The sequence below is a fragment of the Panthera onca genome, chromosome B2 (genome assembly GCF_046562875.1).
Source record: "Panthera onca isolate mPanOnc1 chromosome B2, mPanOnc1 haplotype 2, whole genome shotgun sequence".
NCBI classification, from domain to species: Eukaryota; Metazoa; Chordata; class Mammalia; order Carnivora; family Felidae; genus Panthera; species Panthera onca.
In genome coordinates this window covers 138,120,405-138,139,293 of record NC_138343.1, presented here as the reverse complement: position 1 = coordinate 138,139,293, position 18,889 = coordinate 138,120,405, and the positions used below count along the sequence as shown (strand labels likewise).

The 18,889-nt window shown below is 38.5% G+C and overlaps 1 protein-coding gene and 1 pseudogene across 11 annotated transcripts in view; one reads left to right on the top strand and one right to left on the bottom strand.

Annotated features, from left to right (window-relative positions):
* The window catches only part of IPCEF1 (interaction protein for cytohesin exchange factors 1), a 178,015-nt gene that overhangs the window by 60,433 nt on the left and 98,693 nt on the right, over positions 1 to 18,889 (top strand). The window lies entirely within an intron of this gene.
* Positions 4,723 to 5,685, bottom strand: LOC132667777 (small ribosomal subunit protein eS6-like; annotated as a pseudogene).

The window sequence follows — 18,889 nt, the reverse complement described above, 5'->3', positions numbered from 1 at the left end:
AATGCCCTCAGGGCTCATCCATGCTTTGGCACATGTCCACATTTCCTTCCTTTAAAAGGCTAAATAATATTCCCTTGTGTGTATATATACCACATTTTGCTTATCCATTTATCTATTGACAGACACTTGGGTTGCTTCCACATTTTAGCTATTGTGAATAATGTTGCTGTGAGCATAGATGTAGAAATATCTCATTGCGACCCTGCTTTTAAAATACTTATGGGTAAATACTTATGGGTATTTAAAATACCCATAAAATACTTATGGGTAAATACCCAGAAGTGGAATTGGTGGATCATATGTTAATTCTACTTTAAATTTTAAATTGTCTTTCACCACAGCTGTACCATTTTACATTCCAACCAACACTTTTCATGGAATTGTTAAGTACAGAATGCTTGTCTAATTATTTTGACATATTCCTCCTGGGCAGCGAATATTGTGAAGTTTGAAGTGAATACATTTTGAATGTAGGGTTATATTTTTCCAATTCATTTTTTTCCTGCTGTGCCTATGAAGGCTATGTTCTAAGACCCACTTAATGTTAATTTATGTTACCAGGTGATTCAGAGCGTCAGTGGACTTTTTCCAGAACAGAAACATGTGGGGCCAAGTTTCATACCTCTAATGGAAAAACAACTTGCACTCCAAGGATTTATTGGCTTAGTTTAAAATAAACTCTGTATTAAATTCCTATGCGCTGGCAGTTAAGGAATAGATGACCACATATGTTTTCTTCTGAAGGCTTGTAATTTTTTTTTGCACAAAATACACCAATGTGACCAGGAATGGGGACACTGGATTACAAAGAAAGAATTGGCTAGCTGAAAAAATAATTATGTAGAGGATTGAAACAGAATCTACAAGCTTTTCAAATTATCAAGAGAACAGGCTAACATTTGTGGTGTTATTTTTTCTGGTTAAATAATATTTGTGCTTTTTAATATTTTGGTTCAAAAATACAGATACAGCTTTCTAAGGGACAGAACCCAACTCCCAAACTGAGAAGTTATTAGCTGAAAATCTCACAGCCTTTTGAGGTTATTTCCACAAATTAGTGGGTCACTTTCTCAGAAAATCTTCTGCATTTATTGTTTATGGACAGTGAGCGTAGAAAGGAGGAGGAATAAGCTTACTTACGGAACAAAAGTATTCTTGTTGCCAGAGATTTCATTTGTTTATTATTAGTTCATTTGTTTACTATGCTCCATTGAAATATCAATGTCTTCCCTAAGAAAACCACTTTCCAACTAAAGTGTTCATAAAAGGGACTGACAACCTTGGGTATATGTCAGTTTACTTTACACAGGAATTTAAATAGAACTTAAAAAATGTAGCAAAGACTTTTGTAAATGATTAGTAAGGCACCAGGAGCGCTTGTCAGGGGCGCCTAGGCCATGCTGTGGTAGCAAATTAACCTTGAAGCCTCAGTGGCTTACCACAAGGAATTTTTATTTCTTATTCACGCTCTGTGTTCAATGCCAGTCCCACGAGAAGGGGAAGGCCCTTCTTCTCCACATGGTCTCTTAGAGGGGTGAGCCGATGGAAGTCCCATCTCCTTGTGGCACCACCATGGCAGCAGATGGCTTCAGGGTTTGCCACGACAGGGAAAAGGAATGTGGAGCACTCATACTCTTCTCCAAACTGGAAGTGATGCACATCACCTCCACTCAGAACCCATGGGCCAGAGGTAGTCGCACTGCCTTTCCCAACAACCTGGGGCTGGTGGTCTTCCTGGGGTGCGAGGGAGGAGAGAGAACCTAGATTTAATAAGCACCAATAACTTTCTCTTTGATGAATTCTGCTGCAGTTTTGGATTAGGCATCTCTATAAAACAATTTTCCTTTTGAAATCAGTCACATTCATGATTCTTTATGTTTTTCTATGTAGGTAAGTAATTTTCATCTTTTTATTAATTTAGTAATTAATTTCACATTTTTAATGTGGTAATTCTAGGCAGGAATAAATAAAATAAGGATTATTGAGAAGGAATTAGTAAAGGTATAGATGTAATCAACCATGAAAAAAATGTCTATGGAAAAAATGGCCATCATATGTCAATGTATCTATAGGCTTCATTTGTATTATCAATCATACTTCATTATTTCTTTTTCTTTTCTATAAAACCATAACTAGAACTTAAATGAGACTCCAAATGTAGTAAGGGTTGATTGCAAAATCAGCGCAAGGTATATTGTATGGAAATAAGGAACTATACTTTAGATCAGTTTTAATAGATTGTCCTTAATTTATTTTATACTTTTTCCCTCCATTATATGCTCATCTTTTCCTGAATCTTAATCTCATGTTTTTTTTCCTTTCTTATATCTCATTTTTCTCCTTAAGTTTCTTTTTCCATTTATCAAAGTATTTTATCAAGCAATATTTTCATATTGGGTACACGGGGAATAAACATGTCTGCAAATGTATTTTACCCTCATGACTGATTGTGTGTCTGAATTATAGAATTTTATGTGCACATTTATTTTGATTGAGAACTTAGAAGGCATTGCTCCAATACCCTTTAACATTCCATGCTGCCTGTTGGAAATCTGATGTTATTCTTATTCTTGCTTCTTTGTAGATAATACCATTTTATCCTGTCTGTAAACTTTTAGAATTCTTCATATGCCTTTGCAATTCTGAAATTCCACAAGTCATATTCATCATGTTCAGCTGTACATCTTCTTAAAAATGTCTGGTTCAGCATTTTGTGGCGCAGGAAGATTTCTTTTTTCCCCGTCTCTGGAAGCTCTCTTCCCATTTATTCTTCCCACCAGGTCACCAAGATGGCCACTGCTAACTCCAGGCTTGCACGGTCCTCATGGCTCAAACCCCAGAAAAAATGACAAGCGACTTTCCCAATGCTGCAGGCAGGATTTCCTGGCTAACCTTAGTTCATTTACTCTTTTCTGAATTGGCCCTTGCGGCAAAGGTGTTAAATACTTTGGCCCGTTTATTTCTTACCACCTCTACTCCCTTCACTGAGGTCCAAGGCATTCTCTTATCTTCCCTGGATTACCGCAGTAGCCTCTTAATTGACCTCTCCGTTTATGTCTTTGCTTCTTTCAGTCTCTTCTCAGTGCTGGAGTCAGAGCTGTTCGCGTGTGTGTCAGATCAAACTTTGTAAAGCTTGCCTGTTTCACTTCAAGAGAAGCCAAAGTCTTCAACAGTAGCTTGAAATACCACCCACGATCCACAGGAACTGGCCTCCCATAATCCCTACACCCCTATCTCCTACCACCCTCCCCCCCATCTTACGCTATGCCTCTGCCATCCTGGCCTCCTTATGTCTGGCCTTACACATGCCAGATGCCCTTTCAATCCCAATTCAGTGCTCTGGTTGCTCCGCTCTTGGATTCCCACAGGTTGTTTCCTTATCTCATTCTGGTCTTCACTCAAATGTCACCTATTTAGGGAGACCGTTCCCATCCATGCATTTAAAATTACATCCCTCTACAATACTCATGTCTATTTTACTTTTCTTCATTTATTTCCATCTATTATACTATTTATTTTACTGATTTATCCTGTTAATTGTCTAACCCCACGAAATGTAAACCCCGTGAAGGCAAGGGGCTTTTATCTACTCTGTGCTGTATCTTTGGGCTCTAAAACTGCATGTGCTACATAGTTAGCCACGAAGTATTCGATAAATGAGTGAATGAGTGGCAAACCTGAGCCATATGCTTGCTCCTGTTTGGGGGATGTGGGGCCATATGTGGGGGGAAGAGGCAGTTCCAACTGGTCAGACAAGCGTTAATAAATGTCAAAAACAAACAAAAGATCCGTCTGGTGAACTTTGAGAAATGGGGTCTGTGTTGAAAGGAGATAAGATGAGTAGGTGGAAGAAAACCACAGACTATGAAACAGTAGTTTCCTAATTTGTTTGATTTTGAATTTTGAGTGTATATAATCGTCCTTATATGTTATAATAAGTTTTAAATGTTAGGTAATTTTGCCTGGAAAAAAAGTATGGGGAAAATAATTTTTTTCTGATTTTCTGTATAATTTGTTTCCATTTTAATTAGATTTTTACTCCTGCTGACCAATGAATGAACGAATAAGCTAGGTTTGGGCTAAGAAATATTTTATTGTTTTCAAGAGAGCAGGTTGCAAGACGGGTTGTCAGGCAATCTCTCTATATTAGATTTCTTCTTAACTGTTTGCCTGTATCCAAATGAAATTTTTGAAGTTAATTTCAGGCTGGATAATTAACAGGTTGATAGCTGTCGCTCAAAAGTTTTTATTTGTATCTAATACCCTCTACCCCTTTAATCCGTCTCACTGGAGTTCTATTACTTTTTGTCCAAAGAACTAGCTTTGTGTTTTACTGATCTCCATATTTTTCTATTTCATTGAGTTCTGCCTTTATTTTTGCTATTTCTTCCTTGGTTTGCTATTTTGCTATTTTTCCAGTTTCATGTGTTGAGCCCTTAGCTCATTTGTTTTCATTCCTTCTTGTGTTCTGATAAATGCATTTAAGGTGTCAGTTTTCCTCTAAAAATGCTTCAGTTGTGTCTCCTAAAGATTTTGATGTGTAGTGTTTTCAGTGGTGATAAATTCTAAGTATTTCCCATTTGATTTCCTTCTTGATTCAAATTGTTTTTAGAAGTAGTGTGAGATTTTGTTTTCAGACACATAGACATTTTATTTATTTATTTATCTATCTATTTAGAGATTTGATATCTCATCTTATTTATTTGTTGCTCTTAGAAAATCTCATTTTTGACTAGAGTCAGACTTAGAATGTAGAAGCTGTCAGAGAGGACAGCAGTCTGTTCCCTGGCAATCTGTTCCTGGCATTTTTGTTTGGCCTCCTTCATTCTCTTGGCCAAAAATTTAGCATATTCTGCATCCTCTTCTTTATTTTTCTCAGTACGCTATTTCTTAAAAGCAATACACCCACATTTGTGTTGTAGGACACGTGGAATAACAAGACCCTGAATCTTGAGTGCTTTGGTTCCAGGTTTCTTACTTTCCTTGTTTAGGGGCTTTCTCATAACATAGTTGCAGACATTGTCTTTTTTTTAATGTTTATTTATTTTTTGAGAAAAAAGAGTGTGAGCGGGGGACGGGGGTGAAAACAGAGAGGGGGGCAGTGGATCTGAAGTGGGCTCTGTGAGAAGAGCAGTGAGCCGGATGTGGGGCTCAAACTCACGAACTGTGAGATCATGACCTGAGCCGAAGTCGGACGCTTAACTGACTGAGCCACCCTACCACTCCCGCTTCATCTTCTTTACAGATATTGAAAAGGGTGTGGATTCTGCTTGCTCTTTTGGGTCCCAGGTGACAAGGCACCGTAGTATCAGTGAGTCCGGGAATATTGTCCTTCCCTTTTTATACAATGACCAAGTTGAGAACAGTGAGCTTGGCATCCACAATGCAACCCAGACAGATTTGCACTTTTCTTTCTCCAGTCTTCCTTGGTCTGGAGCAGGAATGCCCCTTACTCAGCAGTAGGAGGTCAGAGCCATGGATCAAGATACCCCGCTTCTTGGGGAAGCCTTGTTTGTCATTGTCACCGCTGATTCAGGCCACATAATCCTTCCATTCTTCACCCAGAGCATCAGCAGCAAGTTCTTTGGCCATATGCTTCTCATAAAAGGTACAAAGTTTGCATTCATTGCAAACTTCAATGAGTTTCTGGCAGTCAGTAGCTGGGAAAGAGATGTTCAACTTCATCCTGAAGCAGCTTACCACCTCCAAAGCACCACGAAAAAAAGCAGACATACAGATATCTTAAAGCTACGTTTTCACTATTAATTTCTACAATTAATGTGTTATAGTCAGAGAACTTAATCTGTGTTAAATCGATTCTGTGAAATTTATAAAGACCTCTGTTGTAATACATCACTTTGTCAGTTTTTGATAATATACCATGTGGGAAGGAAATGAGTGTGTGTATTCTGTTCCTCAAGTACAGAGTTCTGTGTATCTGAAATTTGCTAATTTACAAATTTACTAATTTGAAATTTACATCTGCTTTTCTGTTTACCTTTTGTCTGTATAAGCCACTGACTGCTGAGAGATTTGTGCTGTAATCTTCAACTACATAATTGCCAAATTACTTGCTTCTTTTTTTCCAGTTCTATGAGTTGTGGTTGCTCGATGTATTTTGAGGCAATATATGTTTATGAAGGTTATATATTCCATTTTTGGTTTTTTTATTAGTCTGTAACATCTTTCTCTATTAAACATATGTACATATGTTTAACAATGCCTGGTAAATATATTATATATGTGTGTAAATATTTCGGTAATTTCTCCCAAAGCATAAATTCTAGACTACTTGAGTCAAGAAATAGAATTACTGTCAGAAGCTTAGAATGCTCTCTTGTGCCCCTTCCAATAAATCTCTGCCATCCCCCCAAAGGTAACCACTCTCCTGCCATTTGTGGTAACTCATTACTTCCTTACATTCCCTTACAATTTTATGGCCCACTAAACACTATGCTAAACACAATGGCCTAGTTTTGCCTGATTATATTATTTTGTGTCTGGCTTCTTTCCCTCAGTATTATGTGACTGAGTGTAGAAGTAGTTTTTTCTTTTCTTTTCTTCTTATTGCTAAGGAGTGTTCCATTGTATGATTATAACACAATTTATCCACTTTCCTGTTGATGGACATGTGGGTCATTTTCAGCATTTTGGCTATTTTCATAAGCCCGCTAGAAGCATTGTTATCCATGTTTAGCGTACCTCTGCTTGCACATCGGGCACGTGTGCCCCTCACCGTAAAATTTATGGATCAAAGACCGTGCATGTGATCAACTTCGGCAGATATTGCTAAACAGCTTTCCAGTTGGTCGCCCCAATTTGTACTCCCAATAGCAGTGTTTCAGAGTTTTTTCATTGGCTTTACAATGTTGATACATGGTATCGTCAGTCTTAAAATTTCATTATTTTGGTGGTTTCATCTTGCATTGGCCTGATTGTTAATGAGGTTAAACACCTTTTCATATGTATTTGGCTGATTGATATACTTTTTTGTAAAATGGCTATTCATTTTTTCCTTGGGTTTTTTTTTTTTTTTTTTGCTTGTTTCTTACTGATTAATAGGACTTCTTTACACATGCTGGTATGGGGTTGTAGGGGTTATACGTATTGCACTCTGTTCTCATTCATTTGCTTTTACAATCCCTAATGTTGCCTTTGGGTGAGTGGAAATTCTTAATTTCAGTGTGTTCCCACTTATGAAGCTTTTCCTTTATGGTTGGAGCCAATGGGGAATGCCAGTATTGTCAATAAATGATAATGAGCCAATTGGTTATTAATTTTAAAAATGAAACTTTACTTTTATTTGAAATATAATCAAAAATTAATTGCAAGTAGATTGTATATCTAATATGAAAGGCAGACAAAGAAAGTTCTAGAATAAAAGGTAGGATAATATCCTTATGACCATAAAAGAGTAAAATTAAGAGCAAATAAAAAACACTAACCATAGTCATCTTTCCATTCTCAAACATTGTAAACTAATTAATGAACATAGCACATCCTTCCAATTATTTAATTATTCTTTAAAAAAATTTTTTTAATGTTTATTTTATTTTATTTTTGAGAGAGAGAGAGAGAGAGAGGGAGAGAGAAGAGCACGGGAGGGACAGAGAGAGAGGGAGACACAGAATCCGAAGCAGGCTCCAGGCTCCGAGCTGCCAGCACAGAGCCCGATGCAGGGCCTGAACTCATGAAGTGAGATCATGACCCGAGCTTAAGTCATAAGCTTAACTTATGCAGGTTAAGTTAACCATGCAGGTACCCCTATTTAGCTCTTCTTTAATTTATTTCAATAATGTTTTATAGATTTATAGATTTCTTCATAGAAGTATTACACAACTTCTGTTAGGTTCATTCTAATGTATTTGAAATTTGATGATGTTGCTGTATATGTATCTTCTTAAAAATTTTATTTTCATGTTATTTATCACTGGCATATGAAAATTTTATTGAGCTTTACATATTGGCCTTGTATCTATTAACCCTTCTATGTCCACTCTGTAGTCTTTTTTTTTTTTTTTAATTTTTTTTTTCAACGTTTTTTATTTATTTTTTTTGGGACAGAGAGAAACAGAGCATGAACGGGGGAGGGTCAGAGAGAGAGGGAGACACAGAATCGGAAACAGGCTCCAGGCTCCGAGCCATCAGCCCAGAGCCTGACGCGGGGCTCGAACTCACGGACCGCGAGATCGTGACCTGGCTGAAGTCGGACGCTTAACCGACCGCGCCACCCAGGCGCCCCTCTGTAGTCTTAATAACTCATGTGCATGTTCTTTTCCACATGTAATATCGTATCATCTGAGAATACTGAGTCTTAATTTTTAATTTTAATCATTATAATTCTTACAATTTTTTGTTTTATTTAATGTTTATTTATTTTTTGAAGGAGACAGAGGCAGAGTGTGAGTGGGGGATGGGCAGAGAGAGAGGGAGACACAGAATCCGAAATAAGCTCCAGGCTCTGAGCTGTCAGCACAGAGCCTGACATGGGGCTCGAACTGATGAGTCTTGAGATCATGACCTGAGCTGAAGTCAGATGCTTAACCAACTGAGCCACTCAGGTGCCCCTTAACTCTTACGATTTTTAAATGAGGCCTGCTAATACAGTGTTGTTGGTGGTGAGCATCTTTGGTTTATTCCTAATGTTAAAGGAAAAGTTTTCTACATTTCACCATCAAGTATGTGATGGAGGAAATAAGGACCATTTTACTCATTGAAAACGGTGCAGTAAGAACCTCTTTGTTTTGCCCATGATAGGATTTGGGAAGGACTTGGTCTGGCAGTTCATCTCTGATCCACCTGCTTTTAGCTGGACTGGTTGGGAGGAGAATCCACTTCCAAGATCACTTTTGCCTCTACACATCTAGAGCCTTGGCATTCTTTGTTTTTTTTTCTTTTCCGTGTGGCGTTTCATCCTCCTGGGACTACCAACATGGGTTTTTACAGCATGGCCAGAGTAATTGGACTTTATAAATGTCACTTGGCCCCCCTAGGACAAGTCTATTTCTTTCAGATCTAAAATCCTATGAATCTGAGTCCCTGAGGTCATAGCAATTGCAATTAAACATACCTATTTACTGAAAAACAATTTCTAATCTCAACTTTGGGCATGACCAAATTTTAGTACTATGGGGCAAAGAAAAAATAGATGATTCCCTTGGTTTTTGTGATGACAGACTTTTACTTTTGAGGTTAGATGATGTTATCTAGGGTGCTGGAAGAGTGGCAGGTGCACATGTAAGTTGACTGTGAGGAGGTGGGGACAAAACCATGTAGGTGAGGTGTGAGTGAGAAAGAGAGTGTGAAGCGACAAAGTTGGGCGGGCCACAGGAAGCTGGGCGGACCACAGGAGGCTGGCTGGAAAATAAAAAGTCTCTGGCTTTACCTAAAAGCAAGAACAAAATAACCCAAAGACAAATGGAAAATCTCACACACAAAGTCTAGAAAGGGATGGAAACAAAAATACTCACACAAGTGCTCGGGGTAAGGTGAGCTGAAGTGTCTGGCCAATTACAATCTACCCTGTAATTTTTGTATTACTTCGCAGGACTTTATGCAGTACAGTAGTGTATTTAAAAAACAAATAGAGGAGCAAACACTTCATTTAGAAATAACCACTGAACTTCTTTTGTAAAACTTAAATTTCTGGGTTTATAACTCCAGCAGATGAAAAAAAATGCTCTATTGAAACCTAAAGAGTGTTAAATTGGGGAGTCAAATAATGTTTTGGTCTTTGGTCTCAAGCTAAATAGTATACTTACATGTTGGTCCACTAGGTGTCTCTTTGCATACATGTTATGATTCCAGCCGGAGGCAGCTACTCTATTCTTGAAGGAAACAGTTTACATGGATTGTGCCAACAAATGCCTTAATTTGAGAGTGTTTAAGAATGACTTTAATTTACAGTTCTTCCTACAGGATAAAGAGATGTGTCTTGGCTACATCTCTCACTCCTGCATTAGAAGTTTTGGAAGCATTGACCCAGAATTGTCAGTAGCTGCAGAATTCAGGTACTTGCACTGGGGTTGTTGACAGGCTGGTATTGTGCAATAGTTGCCCATTTGGGATTATGAGCAGGAAGCCAGCCCCACATGATTTCTGAATGAAGCCTTGGCAAGGATACTCAATTCCAAAACAAGCTGTGTTTGGCTCTCCAATGTCTCTTTCTAGGAGCCCTATGCCTTCCTGATCAGATCCTTCAAAATTACCCATGGGCGCACATGTAGCCCTTTGTGTACAAGGTATCACTTTGAGTCACATAAGGTCCCTTTGAATTGTCCAAATTTGATAAATAATTTACCCACACTAACTTATCCTAAAATAAAGGCAGGGCCGATATAAGTGAATAAATATTCATTAGGTGCCTGCTGATAGTATGTGTGGACTGTAGTATCTATAAGAATTATTATACTCTTTCATCCTGTAAGAATGTGATGAGATTTACTGTTTGCAGAAAAATTAAGCATATAGCTAAGGAGAAGTTGAAAAGGCAAAGATTATTTGGACACTGCTGATGTCCAAAGGGCCCCGGGCTTAGAGTATGAAGACCTGAATTCAAATTCTGAATTTTTAACTTGCTAGCTGTGTAAAGTAGGTGGTCTGCCTGCTCTGTATGTCAGTTTATTCATTTCTAAACGTATAGGTAATACTACTTTACAGAGTTGGCATGCAAGCTACAGTGAGCACCAATTCTGCCAAATATCATTATAAGAGCCTCCTAGAGAAGTCACTGTATTCTTAAAAATTTTTTCCATTTTTTTTGAGAAATAAATGACAACGTCACTGTATAAATTTGAGGTGTGCAACGTGGCGTTTTTCTTTTTTTTTTTTTATTGAAATATGGCTGAAGTATACTGTATTAGTTCCAGGTGTACAACATAGTGATTCAACTCATGTACAGTATGAAATGATCAGCGGGATGTGTAGTTACCATCAGTCACCATACAAAGTTATTACAATATTATTGACTATGTTCCCTGACAGCCTAATGGTTTGATTTATGTATTTTGTGAAATGATTCACCACTTTGGCTCAGCAAACATCTATCTTCTTATATAAATACAGTAAAAAGAAAAGAAAACGAGACTAAAAGAAACCATTTTCTCCTTGTGAAGAGAACTTGTTAGAATTTACTCTTAACAACTTTCCTTTATGTCCCACGACGGTGTTAGCTAGTCATCGTGTTTGTTACACTTCTCGTACTTATTTGTGTTGTAACCTGAAGTTTGCACCCTTTAAGAGAATGTTTATTTACTTTTGAGAGAGAGACAGAGAGTGTGCGAGTACACATGCCAGCAGAGGAGGGGCAGAGAGAGAGAGAGGGAGAGAGAGAATCCTAAGCGGGCTCTACACTGCCAGTGCAGAGCCTCACGTGGGGCTCCATCCCATGAACTGTTAGATCATTAACTGAGCTGAAATCAAGAGTCAGACACTTAACCTAGTGAGCCACCCTGGCACCCCAGAAGTTTGTGTTTTTGACCACTTGCTTTCAATTCCTCCTCCCCCAATCCCTGCTTCTGGTACCCACAAGTCTGATCTCTTTCTCTAGAGTTTGCTTTTTTTTTTTTTAATTTTTTTTTTAGTCTTATTTTTGAGAGAGAGAGAGAGAGAGAGAGCGTGTGAGCAGGGGAGGAGCAGAGAGAGAGGGAGACACAGAATCCGAAGCAGGCTCCAGCCTCCGAGCTGTCAGCACAGAGCCCGACGTGGGGCTTGAACTCACGAACTTTGAGATCATGACCTGAGCTAAAGTCGGACGCTTAACCGACTGAGCCACCCAGGCGCCCCCCTTTTTTTTTTTTTAAATAATGTTTATTTATTTGTGAGAGAGAAGGAAGACGCGATGAGTGGGGGAGGGGCAGAGAGAGAGGGAGGCAGAGGCTCTGCGTTGACAGCACAGACCCTGATGTGGGGCTCGACCCATGAACTGTGAGACCATGACCCGAACCGAAGTCAGATGCTTAACTGACTGAGCCACCCAGGCGCCCCTGTTTATTTTAGATTCACTTATAAGTGAGATCTTGTCTTTCTCTGTCTGACTTATTTCACTTAGTATAATTCCTTCAAGGTCCATCCATGTTGTCCCAAATGGTAGGATTTCCTTGTTTTTGGTTTTTGGGTTTTTTTTTTGTTGTTGTTGAATAATATTTTATTGTGTGTATATGCACCCAAACTTCTTTAGCCATCCATCAAGAGATAGACACTTAGGTTGTTTCTGCATCATGGTTATTGTGAATAATACTATGATCATGGGGGTGCAGATATCTTTTCAAGTTACTGTTTTCATTTCCTGCAGATAAATACTCAGAAGTAGAATTACTGGATCATGGGGTAGTTCTATTTTTTATTTTTTGAGGATCCTCCATACTGTTTTCCACAATGGCTGCACCAATCTACATGCTCACCAGCAATACACACGGTTCCCTTTTCCCCACGTCTTTACAGCTTTTGTCATCTCTTATCTTTTTGCTGACGGGTGGCTATTCTAACAGGGATGAGGTGATATCTCATTGGGGTTTTAATTTGCATTTCCCTAGTGACCAGTGATGTTGAGCATCTTTTCATGTACCCATTGGCCTTTTATATATCTTCTTTAGAGAAATGTCTGTTCAGGTACTATGCCCATTTTTGATTGGATTATTTGTTTTCTTTTTTTGCTCTTGAGTTGTATAAGTTCTTTATATGTTTTGGATGTTAACTCTTTATCAGATATATGGTTTGGATGTATTTTTTTCCCATTCTGTAGGTTTGTCTTTTTACTTTGTTGATGGGTTCATTTTTTACAAGTTAATTTATTCTGAGAGAGAGAGAGAGAGCAAGTGAGCGAGAGAGCAGGGGAAGAGCAGAGAGAAAGAATCCCAAGCAGGCTCTACAGTGTCAATGCAGAGCCTGATGTAGGGCTCGATCTCATGAACCATGAGATCATGACCTGAACTGAAATCAGGGGCTGGACGCTTAACTAACTAAGTCACCCAGGTGCCCCTGTTGATGGGTTCTTTTGCTGTGCAAAAGCTTTTTTAGTTTGATTTGGTCCCACATATATTTTTAATTTTGTTGCTTGTGTTTTAGATGTCATATCCAAGAAATCATTACTAAGACTCATGTCAAGAAGGTTTTTTCCTTATGTTTTCTTCTACGAGTTTCATGGTGTTAGGTATTACTAAAACTTACACAACTCAAGAGCAGAAAAACCACAAATAATCCAATCAAAAATGGGTCTTTAATCTATTTCAAATTAATTTTTGTGGGTGGTAAAATATACAGCGTAGGAGTGCTGACAATACTGAATCCATCATTGGCCCTCCGTCTTGTACTTTTCTGCACAATGACCTCCCTCAGGGCTATGTGTTCCAGGCCCTTTGGAGGTTAATGTATGTCTTGACCAGAAGGCAGGAAGGCTTGTTTTGAGCTTCTATCTAGCACACAGATGGCATCACTTTAGATAACTAGTAGAGATCCTTTAGCACACAGATGGCACAGCTTTAGTTAACTACCCTTCGACCTCATCACAATGCCCCTCTATAAAACCTGTGGATTAAGGTGTGAGCTTTGTGGAGAATAGCTCCATAATGCCTGGGTCATCACAGATGACCGATCCCACTGGCAGTAAGTTACTCTGAAAAAACTCTGTAAACAGTATGTAGTGGCTTACTTTGGTTTTTGGTCTCAAAGTGCCTTCTTAATTTGGAAGATACTTACTGTCCCTCCTCCACCTTCTAACATATGGGTTCAGTTTCATCCTTTTGTATGTGAATATCTAATTATCTAGCAACATTTATTGAAGAGACTTTCTTTTCTCTTCTGAGTATCCTTGGCTCCTTTGTCAAATATTAGTTGGCCATGGGGTGCCTGGGTGGCTCAGTTGGTTAAGCATCTGACTTTGGCTCAGGCCATGGTCTGATGGTTTGTGGGTTCGAGCCCCACGTTGAGATCTGTGCTGACAGCCTGGAGTCTGCTTCAGATTTTGTGTCTCCCTCTCTCTCTACCCCTCCCCCGCTTGTGCGCTCTCTCTCTCTCTCTCTCTCTCTCTCTCTCTCTATCTCTCTCTCTCTCTCTCTAAGAAATAATAATTAAAAAATATTAGTTGGCCATATATGCTTGGGTTTATTTCTGGGCTCTCTATTCCAGTGGTCTATTTGTCTCTTTTTATGCCATTACCATCCTGTTTTGATGAGTATAGCTTATAGTACAGCTTGAAGTTAGGAAGTATGATACCTCCTGTTTCAGTCTTTCTCAAGATTTCTTTGGCTAGGTAGAGTCTTTTGAGTTTCCATATAAATTTTAGGAGTGTTTTTTCTACTGTAAAAATTTTGATAGGGATTGAATTGAATCTATAGATGGCTTTGGTAGTACTGATTATTTTAACAATACTAGTTCTTCCAATCCATAAGCACAGAATACCTTTCCATTTATTTGTGTCTCCTTCAATTTCTCTTTTCAAAGTTGTGTAGTTTTTAGTTTACCTCCTTAGGTAAACTTATTTCTAAGTATTTTATTGTAAAGGGGATTAATTTCTTTCCTAGAAATGTTGTCATCAGTTTATAGAAACACTACTAATTTTGTATCCTGCAACTTTACCGAATTCATTGATTAGATCCACAGTTTTTTGGTTGAGCCTTTAGGATTTTCTATACGTAAAAGTATGTTGTCCACAAATACAGATAGTTTTACTTGTTCTTTTCCAATTCTGATACCTTTTATTTCTTTTTCCTGACTGATTGCTCTAGCTAGGGCTTCCAGTAGTTTGTTGAATAGGAGTGGTGAGAGTGGGCACAATTGTCTAATTCCTGATCTTAGAGAAAAAGCTTTCATCTTTTTATCACTGAGTATGATGTTAGCTGTGGGCTTGCCATTTATGACCTTTATTATTTTGACATATGTTCCTTCTATGCATAATGTGTTGAGTTTTTATGATGAATGGATGCTGAATTTTGTTTGCTCTTTCTGTGTGTATTGAGATGATCAAATGATCCTGTTCTTTAATTAATGTGACATATCACACTGATTTGTACACTGCTGATTTAAACTATCCTTGCATCCCAGGGATAAATTCCACTTGATCATGGTGAATAATCCTTTTCATGTGCTGGTGAATTTGGTTTGCTAGCACTTTATTGAGAATTTTTGTATCCCAATTCATCAGGGATATTAGCTTGTTGTTTTCTTTTCTAGTAGTGTCCTTTTTATGGTTCGGTATCAGGATAATGCTGGCCTTGTGAAAGCAGTTTGAGATTCTTCCCTCCTCTTTAACTGTTTTGGAAGAGTTTGAGAAATATTGGTGTTCATTCTTTAAGTGTTTGGTGAAAGTCACAAGTGAAGCCCTCTGGTCCTGGGCTTTTCTTTGTTGAGATATATATTTTTTATGATTGACCCAGTATCCTTACTGGCAACTGTTCTATTCAGATTTTCTACTTATTCCTGATTCAGTCTTGGTAAGTAGTATGTTTTAAGAATTTTTCCATTTCTTCTAAGTTGTCCAGTTTATTGGTTTACAGCCTCTTCATAATACCCCTTATTATCCTTAGAATTTCTGTGGTATCAGTTGTAATGTCTCCTTTTTTATTTATAATTTTGTTGATTTAAGTATTTTCTCTTTTTTTCTTGGTTAGTCTAGCTCAGGGTTTGTCAATTTTATCTTTTCAAACTCCAAGTTTGGTTAATATTTTCTATTGTTTTTCTCTTCTCCATTTCACTTTTTTCTTCTATAATTATTATTTCCTATATTCTGCTAACTTTCTGCTCAGTTTGTCCTTTTTCTAGTTCTTTAAAGTGTAGAGTTAGATTCTTTATTTGGGATTTTTCTTGCTTTGTTTCATAGGTGTTTATTGCTATGAACTTTCCTCTTAGAACTGTTTTTGCTGCATCCCATTAAGTTCTGGCATGTTGTATTTCCATTTTTGTTTGTCCCAAGAAAAAAATGTTTAAATGTTTATTTATTTATTGTGAGAGAGCAAGCAACAGTATATGAGCAGAGGAGGGGGAGAGAGAGAGAGAGAGAGAGAGAGAGAGAGAGAGAGAGAAAATCCCAAGCAGGCAGTGCACTGTCAGCGCAGAGCCCAATGTGGGATTCCATCTCCTGAACCGTGAGATCATGACCTGAGCCAAAAGAGTTGGATGCTTAACCGACTAAGTCACCCAGGCACCCTGTGTCTCAAGAAAATTTTTATTTCCCCTTTAATTTCTTTTTTGGTTCATTTGTTGTTCAAGAGAGTTCTGTTTAATTTCCATGTGTTTGTGAATTTTCCCATTTTCCTCTTGTTATTGATTTCTAGTTTCATGACATTGTGGTCAGAGAAGATAGTTGATATCCTTTCAATCTTCTTGAGTATGCTAAGATTTGTTTTGTGACCTAACATATTGTCTATCCTAGAAAATGTTCTATGTGTGCTTGAGAAGAATATGTACTGCTATTGTTGAACAGAATGTCTGTTAGGTCCATTTGGTCGATAGTGTTGTTCCAGTCTGCTGTTTCCTTATTGACTCTCTGTCTGGATGACCTATATACTGTAGAGAGTGGGGTATTAAAGTCCCCAACTATTATTGCATTACTGTTTATTCCTTCTTTTAGCTCTGTCAGTTTTTGCTTTATGTGTTTAGGTGCTCTAATGTTGGGTATATAAGTATTTACAATTGTTATGTTGTCTTGATGTAGCGACACCTTAATCGTTATATAATGACCTTTGTCTCTTTTAACTATTTTTAAAGTATATTTTGTCTGATACAAGTATGGCTACCCTTGCTTTTTGTGGTTACCTTTTACCTGAAAGGTCTTTTTCCATCCCTTTACTCTCAGTGTATGTGTGTCTTTAAGGCCAACGTGAGTATCTTGTAGGCAGTATATTATTGGATCTTGTTTTATACATTCAGCTATTCTATGTCTTTTGATTGAAGAATTTAATCCTTTTGCATTTAAAATAATTATTGATAGGTAAAGACTTACTATTGTCATTTTGTTAATTGTTTTCCAGTTGCTTTGTAGATCCATTGTTCCTTGTTTCTTATCCCTTTGTGTGTGCTTTTTTTTTTTTTTTTGGAGAGAGAGAGAGAGGGTGCAAGTGAGCAGGGGGGCAGAGAGAGAGTGGGAGAAGATCCCAGGAGGGGCAGAGAGAGAGCGAGTGAGAGGGAGGGGGGGGAAGCGGGGTTCACCCAGGGCAGGGCTCGTGCTCACCTGAAGAAGGGGCTCGTGCTTACCCAGCATGGGAGTCGAACTCATAGACCATGAGATCGTGACCTGAGCCAAAGTTAGATGGCTAACTGACTGAGCCATCCGGGCACCCCTGCGAATGCTTTGATATCTTTTGGTACCCATATGCTTTAACATCTTTATCATGTCCTTTTGCATAATTATTACAAGATTTCCCCTTGTGGTTACCATGAGGCTTACGTAAAATATCTTACACTTCTAACACCCTTTTTAAAATTTGATAATAAATTAATTTCAATAGAATTTTCATACTTTACATTTTTACCTCTTATCCCCCTCACATTTAGGCTATTGCTATTATAATTTACATGTTTTTATATTGTGTAACTAATAACGGTTTATTGTATTTATGGTCGTTTTGCTACATTCATTTAACTTTTAAACTAGAGTAATGAGTTATGCACCATTATTACCATATTGCAAAATCTAACTATGACTATATATGTACTATTACCAGTGAAATCTACACTACCTTTTTGTATTTTTATGCTGTTAAATTAGCATTATTCTACTTCCACTCAAAGAGCTCCCTTTAGCATTTCTTGCAAGGCAGGTTGGTTGTAATGAACTCCTTCAGCTTTTATTTTTTCAGGGAAGTCTTTATCCCTCCTTCATTTTTGTAATTAAAAAAAATAATGTTTATTTACTTTTGAGAGAGAGAGTGAGGGAGGGGCAGAGGAAGAGAGAGGGAAACACAGAATCTGAAGCAGGCTCCAAGCTCTGAGCTGTCAGCACAGAGCCTGACACAGGGCTCGAACTCACAAACCATGAGATTATGACCTGAGCCAAAGTTGGACGCTTAACCGACTGAGCCATCCAGGTGGTCCAGTGATACCCATTTCTTTGGGGCCAGTTATTAGAGCTTTATCAGTTTCTTTGGTGGTGTCATATTTACCTGATTTTTATATGATCCTTCTTTCCTTTTGTTGGTATCAGTGCATTTGAATCATGGGCCTTCTTTTCTGAACTTTATAGGTTTGCTTTGGCAGAGGCAGTTTTTCACCAGTTAGCTCAGTTTGGGTTTCTGGGTGTGTCTGCTGGTAATGTCTTTGGGCAGGTGAGACCTGCTATTGTCTATTTTTGGCTGAGGCAACTGTTTGAGCTCTGATGATGGAGATAGGGCTGTGCCACTGGCTGCGAATAGTTGGATGGGACTACTGGCTTGGTTCGTTACCCAAGTGAGGCTGTAAGATTGGCTCCACGGTGGCGGGAATTCTTTGGCCAGGCTTACTAGACGGTTGGGACTGGGTACTGTCTTTAGTAGTAGCTGAAGCTATGAATGAGCTTCCCTACCCTGGAAGGGCAGTAGGCCAGGGCCCAGAGCTCGTACAGCTTGTTGTTTGGGGACCTGAATCCGGCCTGAGTGTGTCCTGAATTCTCCAGTCAGGTGAATCCCCCCATTTTGCTCTGCAGATGGGGGAAGCCATGGGCTGTGCTCTCGGTTCAAGTGCCACTGTACGTAGGGCTGTGGGATATACTGTGCAGCTTCATGTGTGCTTTGGTTACGTTTTCTTGTCAGACAGGCTGAAGGCTGTGTTCAGTGATGAGTAGGGCTATGAATTAGATTCCCTGCCCAAGCATAGTGCAAACAGCTCTAAAGCCAATAAAGCTCTTTGTTCATTGTCTTAACTCAAGCTGACCTGTCTGACTTTGCTGTGCAAACCACTGGCTCTGTCTGCTCTGCTCTTG